The sequence below is a fragment of the Arachis ipaensis genome, chromosome B10 (genome assembly GCF_000816755.2).
Source record: "Arachis ipaensis cultivar K30076 chromosome B10, Araip1.1, whole genome shotgun sequence".
Classification (NCBI taxonomy): domain Eukaryota; kingdom Viridiplantae; phylum Streptophyta; class Magnoliopsida; order Fabales; family Fabaceae; genus Arachis; species Arachis ipaensis.
The window spans coordinates 53,107,175-53,116,130 of NC_029794.2; the positions used below are offsets into that span (position 1 = coordinate 53,107,175).

An 8,956-nucleotide genomic window follows, 5' to 3' on the forward strand; every position below is an offset into this window, starting at 1 on the left:
GATTTTTATATGAATTCATGAGAATTATGCATGAATTGATGACAAATTGGATGATGCATGTCTCATAACTTGGACTAGAACTTTGATGCACTTTATTGCTTGATTTCAGGACAAAGGGAAGCAAGGAAGAACCACGTTAGCAGCCACGTTAGTCTAACTAACATGATCTCTAACGTGGAAGGGGAGCTAGCTTGCAACGTTAATGAGAAAAGTAATCGCCAATAACGTCCTCGAAGCCATCATAGCCCACGTTAATTGCCACGTTAACTACATTAACGTGGTAGTTAACGTGGAAGAAGAAAATGAAGCCAACGTTAGTGACACTCACCTTTGTCACTAACGTTGGACCAAGCTCATATTGGCCACGTTAAGAGCCACGTTAACTCAGTTAACGTGGACTCTAACGTGGGGAAACAAGAGAATGACCAACGTTAGTGACACTCACCTTTGTCACTAACGTTGGGATGAGCCACTATGAGCCACGTTAACTCCCACGGTAACCACATTAACGTGGAAGCTAACGTGAGTAAAAGGGATGATGAGCCAACGTTAGTGACACTCACCTTTGTCATTAACGTTGGAGATGGCTAGCAATACCACGTTCGAAGCCACGTTAACCTAGTTAACGTGAACTCTAACGTGGGAAGTAGGGGCATTTTGGAAGGTTAGAGACAAAGGTAAGTGTCACTAACGTTCTCGAAGATGTGGCAAGCCTACGTTAAAGGTCACGTTAGCTACACTAACGTGAACTCTAACGTATGGAGAAAGGAGGATTCTCAACATTATTGGAAAAACTAAGTCCCAATAACGTGTGCGAAGGACCAAGAGGCAACGTTAGTGGTCACGTTGATGCCACTAATGTTAAAGTTAACGTGGAGCATCCTTGGGTTAGGAACGTTAGTGAAAAAGGTGATTTTCACTAATGTTCTCGAACCCACACTTTCACTTAACGTTAACGCCACTAACGTCCTAAGCTAGAATCCCTGCCTACTTCACACTTTATCTCTGCAAGTAAAGCTAAGCCCACTGAAGAAGATAACTGCTTCAACTCAGGATCCAAAGGCCCATATCCAAGACTTGAAGAGCCAACTAGAAGATCAGAAGAATAGTATAAATAGGAAGAACTTTGAACTAGAAAAGGGGAGCTTTTGGCATTATTAGAATTACTCTCTGTATTTTACTTTCTCTGCAACTTTTAGTTTAATTCTCAGAATGTACTCTCCATCTATGCTTTTAATTCCCAGAGCTATGAACAACTAAACCCCTTTCATTGGGTTAGGGAGCTCTGTTGTAATTTGATGGATCAATAATAGTTTTCATTATCCTTCTTCTCTCTTTTCTCTTGATTTTACTAGAAAGCTTTCAATCTTCATCCCCATTTCTGATCTTACCCATTCTCTTTACTTTCTGCTATTTACTTTTATGTTAAACTCCCCTTCCCCATTTAAGATTCTGCAATTTAACTTCCGTCATTTATTTTCTGCAATTTACTTTCCCGCATTTAATTTCCTGCAATTCTCAACCCAATTTCTTCTTAGATCAACTAGAACATTCTTTCAATTAAAGTTGCTTGACCAATCAATCCCTGTGGGATTCAACCTCACTCTATTGTGAGTTTTTACTTGACGACAATTCGGTATACTTGCCGAGGGAGATTTGTTAAAGGACAAGTTTCCGTGCATCAAGTTTATGGCGCCGTTGCCAGGGATTGATTTTGTATCAACAATGATTAAATTGGTGGATAACTAGATTGAGCATTTGTTTTTATTTTGTTTGATTTAAGTTCATTTGAGTAATTTACTTTCTGTTTAGCTATTTTCTTCCCTTTCCCCTACCCATTTTCTTAGTTGTTTACAATTCAGTCACTAACCCACTAACTGTTTGATATATTGCATCACTCACACTAACAGCATTTCTGTAGAAATTACTATCTGCATCTATCTCTCTTGCTTTTGCTTTGTTGGTTGTATGACAGGTAGAAGAAGCGGGGCTTCAACTTCCTTTGATTCTGAACCTGAGAGGACCTTCCTTAGATTAAGGAGGGAAGCAAGAGGAAAGAGAGTAGTGGGTGCTGAAGAAGAGGAAGAGTACTTTGAACCAGACATGGATGAGAATATGGAGAACCATCATGAAGAAGAAGCTCACAACCATGGCCGAGTAGGTCCAGCACATCAGGCTGGGCAAGAGAGAAGAGTTCTGGGTTCTTACATCAATCCAAACCCAGGAAACTGTGGAAGTAGCATCCAACGGCCAACCATACATGCCAACAACTTTGAACTCAAGCCACAGCTCATCACCCTTGTTCAGAACAATTGTTCATTCAGAGGAAGTGTCCAAGAAGACCCCAATCAACATCTAACCACCTTCCTGAGGATATGCGATACTGTGAAGTCTAATGGTGTTCATCCTAACACTTATAGACTACTTCTGTTCCCTTTCTCACTCAAGGACAAAGCATCTAAATGGCTGGAATCCTTTCCAAAGGAGAGTTTAGCAACCTGGAAAGATGTTGTGAACAAATTTTTGGCAAGATTCTATCCTCCTCAACGGATCAACAAGTTGAGAGCTGAGGTACAAACCTTTAGGCAGCAAGATGGTGAGACTCTATATGAAGCATGAGAGAGGTTTAAGGACCTGACAAGAAGATGCCTGCCAGATATGTTCAATGAATGGGTGCAGTTGCACATTTTCTATGAAGGTCTTTCATATAAATCAAAGAAGGCAGTAGACCACTCATCCGGAGGATCGCTGAACAAGAAGAAGACCATTGAAGAAGCCATAGATGTCATTGAGACTGTAGCTGAGAATGACTATTTCTATGCTTCTGAAAGAGGCAACACTAGAGGAGTGATGGAGCTGAACAATGTGGATGCACTGCTAGCTCAAAACAAGATGATTACCAAGCAATTAGCTGACCTCACCAAGAAGATGGAAAGGAATCAAGTAGCAGCAATCACCACTTCAGCAGCAACTCAAGAAGGAGTGAATGAAGAGGCAGAGGGTGATCAGGAACAGGCCAACTACATTGAAAATTCACCCAGGCAGCACCATGACCCATACTACAAAACATATAATTCCGGTTGGAGGAACCACCCAATCTTTGGGTGGGAAAATCAACAGGATCAAGGCTAAGATCAGAGACGCCACAACCCCAGCAACAATGCAACTCACCAACATTCCACACAGAGATCATATCAGCACCCACCTAACAACACACCTCAACATCCATACCAAAGTCAAAATGGCTCTTCTCACCCCTCCAATCTCAACTCACCATCATCTGAAGATAGACTCTCCAGGATTGAAACCCTACTTGAAGACATATGCAAGGAAATTCAAGATAACAAGGTGTTCAAAGAGGAGGTGCGAGCCAATATCAAGAAATCCTCAGGAAACCACAATTACGCAGAAAGAGTTACTGAGGCTCTATGCACCCTTTCCCCAATTACTAAATGGTGGTGTAGAGAAGAGAATATACTCAAGGTTTCTTGACATATTTGTATCCCTCCATGTAAACATACCATTCATCAAGGCTCTCCAACAAATGCCCTCATACATCAAGTATATGAAGGAGCTGCTGACCAGGAAAAGCTCACTCAAGGGAGGACAAATCATAGCACTACAAGAAAAATGGCCTATGGCCATGCTTTTTTTTGCCACGCTTCAAAAGCGTGGCCAAAAGTGGTCAATGGCCACGCTTTTGTGAGGGTGGCGATTGAATAGAGATTTGGCCACGTTTTTTCTTGCCACGCTTCAAAAACGTGGCGAAAAGGGTCAACGGCCACGCTTTTGAAAGGGTGGCCATTTATTAGAGAAGCAGCCACATTTTTTTCTGCCATGCTTCAAAAGCGTGGCCATAGAGAGAAAGAGGAACGTTTTAAAAGCATGGCGACAGGGTTTCATTATGGCCACGCTTTTAAAACGTGGCCATATCCTGGTACTATTTTGCCACGCTTTAAAAGCGTGGCCAAAAGGTTTTTTTTCTTCCACGCTTCAAAAGCGTGGCCATAGAGAGAGACAGGGACGTTTTAAAAGCGTGGCGAGAGGGTTTCGTTACAGCCACGCTTACAAAACGTGGCCAAAAGGTTTAAAAAAAAAAAACCCTAATGACCCGGCCCATGACCCGGTCCCCAACCCGGTCCCAACCCATTGACAACGCTCTTTCACCCTAGCTAGCTACCCTCCTCATCGCGCTCTTTCACCCTGGCTACCCCTGGAAGAGCTCCTCCTATTCCCTTTGCCTTCGAGACCACTTCCATACCCTAATCGTGTCACAATCTTCTTCATCTTCTTAATCTTCATCTTCGTCTTCATACTCTTCTTCTCTTTCTCGTTCTTCTTCCATTCTTTCTTCTGGATCTCTCTGTGCATACGTTCGAAGTCCACAAATTAAATTTCGAGCTACACCAAACATGGGCGATGGCAAGGTGAATCTCCCCGACAATCTCTTCTCCTCTAAGCCCTCCGATTCCAAAAGTATGATCGATTTTCCGCTTCCAACGCTTCTATTTTTTTTATTTTCTCGATTTTTTTTTATTTTAGGGCTTTCCCTTTCCATTTTCATTTTCCTCTAAATCGCTTTCAAATGCTCGCTTCTCGTTTCGTTTTTGCAATAATTGTTTGCTCTCTCTGTCTTGATCCATTGAATCTCAATCCCTGATTCATTCTCTTTGTCAATCGCATGCTCAACACGCATATTCCTTCCTGGTTAATTGAAAATGGATACCTAATTTTGAATGTTGTTTTGTGTGATCTTAGCTTTTGAATTTTGATATTTTAGCTGTTATATATTTTTACAATCCCTAAACTGTAGCCTACTTTTTTTTTTCTTGCCCTAAGAAAATTTTTCTATATATTGATAGCAGCATTCTGTTTGGTTTTACTCAGTGTAAAGGATGGTAAGGTTAAATTAAATATTTGTTAGTTTATAAAGAACAAGCATTCAGAATAGCTTGTTTAGTTCAACTAATTTAGTTTAGTTGAATTAGGTGGTTAATTAGAGAATCTGGACTGTTATATGAACTACAATGATTTCAGTTTGTGGAAGTCTATGTAGTTCTTCAAGAGTGCCTTGAAATGAGAAAAAGATATGTTTTTAAAGAAGCGGTTGCTCCATGGGACAAAGAAGTTATATCTGACCCCAGTACTCCAAAGCCTAACCCACAACCATTCTTTTATGCACCTGAAGGAAAGTCTGATGTGAGTTTTTATGAATTTATTTTATACTTTTCCATCATCGAAGAGGTAGATATCCCAATTTTATCTTCTGTGATTAAATGAATGTTAATTTGTTTTGTAATGCAGCATAACTTTGAAATGCAAGATGGGGTTATTCACGTATATCCAAATAAAGACTGTAAGTAATTAATAATACACCAAGTTTCTTGTAGTGTCTGATTTGAACTGCAGAATATAGGGAGTAGTTTCATTTAACAAGTTTCAGTTTTTTGTTCATTGCATCTGACATATTTTTAAGTGTCCCTGTCCTGTTTCACTGACTATTGTTTTCTCTCAGATCTATACTGTAGCTGTATCAGCAAAAAACTGGAAATGGTATGTCCGTATTTATTGTTTTCTTTCCCCATCTGGTTTTTTGGTATTGGGCAAGAGGGATTGCAGGTTTTGGTCTCCAGTTACTGCTTTCTCGTTAACTGATATTTTTACAGATGTACCTATTAAAACTTAACGATAAAAATTAATAAGAAGTAGCACTTTTCTCAATCAAAGAAAGGAAAGGGGCTGGGGTGGGTTCAGTTATAAAACCCTGTTTGTCTAACTGTTTTTCTTATGATTTTGGCAGAGGATCTCAGCTGATTCCTGTTTTACATCTTGGAGCTGGAGCATGTGCTGGAATAATTGCCATGTCCGCAACTTATCCAATGGATATGGTTCGAGGCAGGATAACTGTACAGGTACATCTTTACCTTCATTTTTCTGTTTACCAATTGCTTGGTTTGCAAATCACATAGAGAGAAGATATAACATAGAGAGAAGATATAACATTGGTTTCCCTGCATCTATTTTTCATTGCTCATTTATGTTCTTGATTTTTGTTCTTGTATTCTGTCTGCATCTATTTTTCACTGTCAGTTTCTGTTCTGTTCTTGATTCTTGATTTTTGTTGATTTTGAATTTGTTCTCTAACTTTTGTGGTTGCAGTTTTTTATTTATTTGATTTTAATTTGTTGTTTGGTGTTCTCATGTCAATTTTGGTTAAGTGCTCTCTGTTCTTATTTTATTTTGATCACTCAGGTTTCGATCCCAGAATTGTACAATGGAATAGGTGATAAGCTTCCTAAATTTTATTATTCTGTTATCTTGTGTAAATTTTGTCCAATAAAATTCCTTTTTTCTGCTTTCCAGCACTTGTATACACTATTATTTTCTTGAAGATCGGTTCCCAATTCCTTTTCGGAAAAGCTACCATTCGTAATTCATAACTTCCTTTTTATCCTGCTTGTTTTATGGGATACTAGAAAATGTAGATGAATTTTCTGGTAGATTCCGTTTTCTTCATTTGACATTTCTTTGTAGTTGGTCTTTAAGTTCTAGACAGGAGATGATGTGTATTCACTTTTTTTATGTCACATAATTTTCATTTGGAGTGTTTTTATTTTATTATTATTACTATTTGCTAATTCATATTAGGGAACAGCTTTTTCTATAACATGTGGCATGTAAAACTGCATAGAATTTAAGACAAAATGGTATCCTACTGTTCCAACTAACATTTGAAGTTTTGAGATGTCAAAATATAATGTCACTCTACATCACTAGCAGAATCCCAACTTGGTTTGGGGGCACTGAATGATGCAGCTCACTTTCCACATGCAAGATTTAGTTTAACTGTTCAAGTCAGTTAGAAAATGATCCCACATTCAGTTATATCAACCGAAAAAGAGTCAGGCCTATTAGCAGAATTGAATGGAACTGAGTAATTCAACTCATTATTACATTTGTCATCGAATTCTATTGAGACTCAAACTCTTTTTTCCTTTCCCTTCCTCTCATTCCCTTCTTCTTCTTCCTACCCTAGACCCTAAACATTTACCTTACAGAAAAGTATAGGTTTTTAAAGGTAGTGTAACATTGGAAAATGAATTTCCAAGATGCATGAGCAGCAGAAAAGCATTATTATCAACAGAGCATTAATAAATAGGGTAAAACAAGATATAAAAGTTGTGAGTAAATGTAATTTAGAATAAATTGAGAGATAAAGCAGGCACAGGAAGTTTGGTTTTGGTGTGAACTTTGTTTCAGTTGTGCCATGTGTGTGTTCCGAGTTTTGGTTAACTTTTTCTTTCTTTGATAGGCGAGGGTTTTGGAATTGTTCAATGTATATTGTGTGTTTAGTCAAATTAAATTGCTGATATATGCAGAGAGTGTGCTATCCTGCAATACCAAATGGAAGCCCTGTCATCAGTGGGATCTACAATAGAAAACTATTTTGAATGCATTATTTTAGCTATCAAATTTAATTTTGTTAGGAAAATTGCCCTGTCTTTGTTTCTGTTGCTGTTCTGATTTACTTCAGATTATAATTAAAATTGCTGCTGAGAATGGTATTTGAAAAATTTTGATTGGACAGTAAGTATCTTAATCATTTGAATTTTTCAATGAATCTTTCTAAAACAAATATGAAGAACTTTGTAACACAAGATGGCAGTAAATGACATCATCATAAGGATAAAAAATCTTTGATGGACTAGTGCATCACCTTATTGTTCACAATCCTCTAGTGTGTATTATTATTAACATGACTCTCTTAATAGAAATTTAGGATAACTTATCTTTCTAATACGGGAAGGTATATTGTCAACACCAGCTATATCTGCTGTGATAAGGAAGCAGAAGGCGAGCCAATCTAATTAACCCCTTTTTATCTTAGTCCTGGTGCGTTGGGTTATTTTTTGCTGTAAAATATGTAATGATTCCTATTTATTGATTGATTTATTATGTTTGCAGACTGATTTGAGGTTCCAGAACCATGCTGTCCTTGCTTTCCACGAAGCTGCTGAAGCCTACTTGGTTGGTTTGTTTGAGGACACCAACTTGTGTGCCATCCATGCCAAGAGGTCACCATAATGCCCAAAGACATTCAGCTTGCTCGCCGCATCCGTGGTGAACATGCTTAGGCTGATTGATTTCATGCTTCTTGATCGCTTCGGAATACACCTTGTGTTACTAGTTTAGTATTGTTCAAGTTTCCTATGCCATTGTATAGTTCTTGACAACCTTTTAGGTTTCAATTGATGTCTTTAGAATGATTATTTTGGTTATGGTACAGTAGATCATAGAAAGATACTACAAATGGAATGATTTGATTACTGGTGTAAGACAGTTTATTTTGGATTTAGCTCTTAATAATTAATATTAACTTTGATACAATTCTGAATGTGTTGGGTATTTGATATGTGAACTTCAGTAGAATTTCTTTCTCAACATGACAGCAATGATAGTGAGCTTTGTGATTTAACGGCCGTATCTATTGTTATTGCCACGCTTTAAAAGCGTGGCCGTATCTACTCCTATTGCCACGCTTTAAAAGTGTGGCCATATCTCCCTCTATTGCCACGCTTTAAAAGCGTGGCCGTATCTCCATTTATTGCCACGCTTTAAAAGCGTGGCCGTATTTCCCTCTATTGCCACGCTTTAAAAGCGTGGCCACATCTTTCACATATGGCCACGCTTTTAAAGCGTGGCCATATTTCCCACCTATGGCCACGTTTTTAAACGTGACAATATATAAAAAACGTGGCAAAAAAAAACGTGGTGATAGGTTTGAAAAAGCGTGGCGACAGAGCAACCGCCACCCTTGAAGAGGCCACCCTTTTAAAAGCGTGGCGATAGCTCAAAAAGCGTGGCGAAAAGCTATCGCCACGCTTTTTTCAACTTTTCGCCACGCTTTAAAAGCGTGGCAATAGGCATATTTTCTTGTAGTGTAGTGATGAACAAG

At 38.6% G+C, this 8,956-nt stretch overlaps 1 long non-coding RNA gene across 1 annotated transcript; it reads left to right on the forward strand.

The window, feature by feature from the left end:
* LOC110268016 lies at positions 6,015–8,388 on the forward strand. Its single transcript, XR_002356022.1, has 2 exons — positions 6,015–6,283; positions 7,966–8,388. It is a non-coding gene; the product is annotated as an uncharacterized LOC110268016 (long non-coding RNA).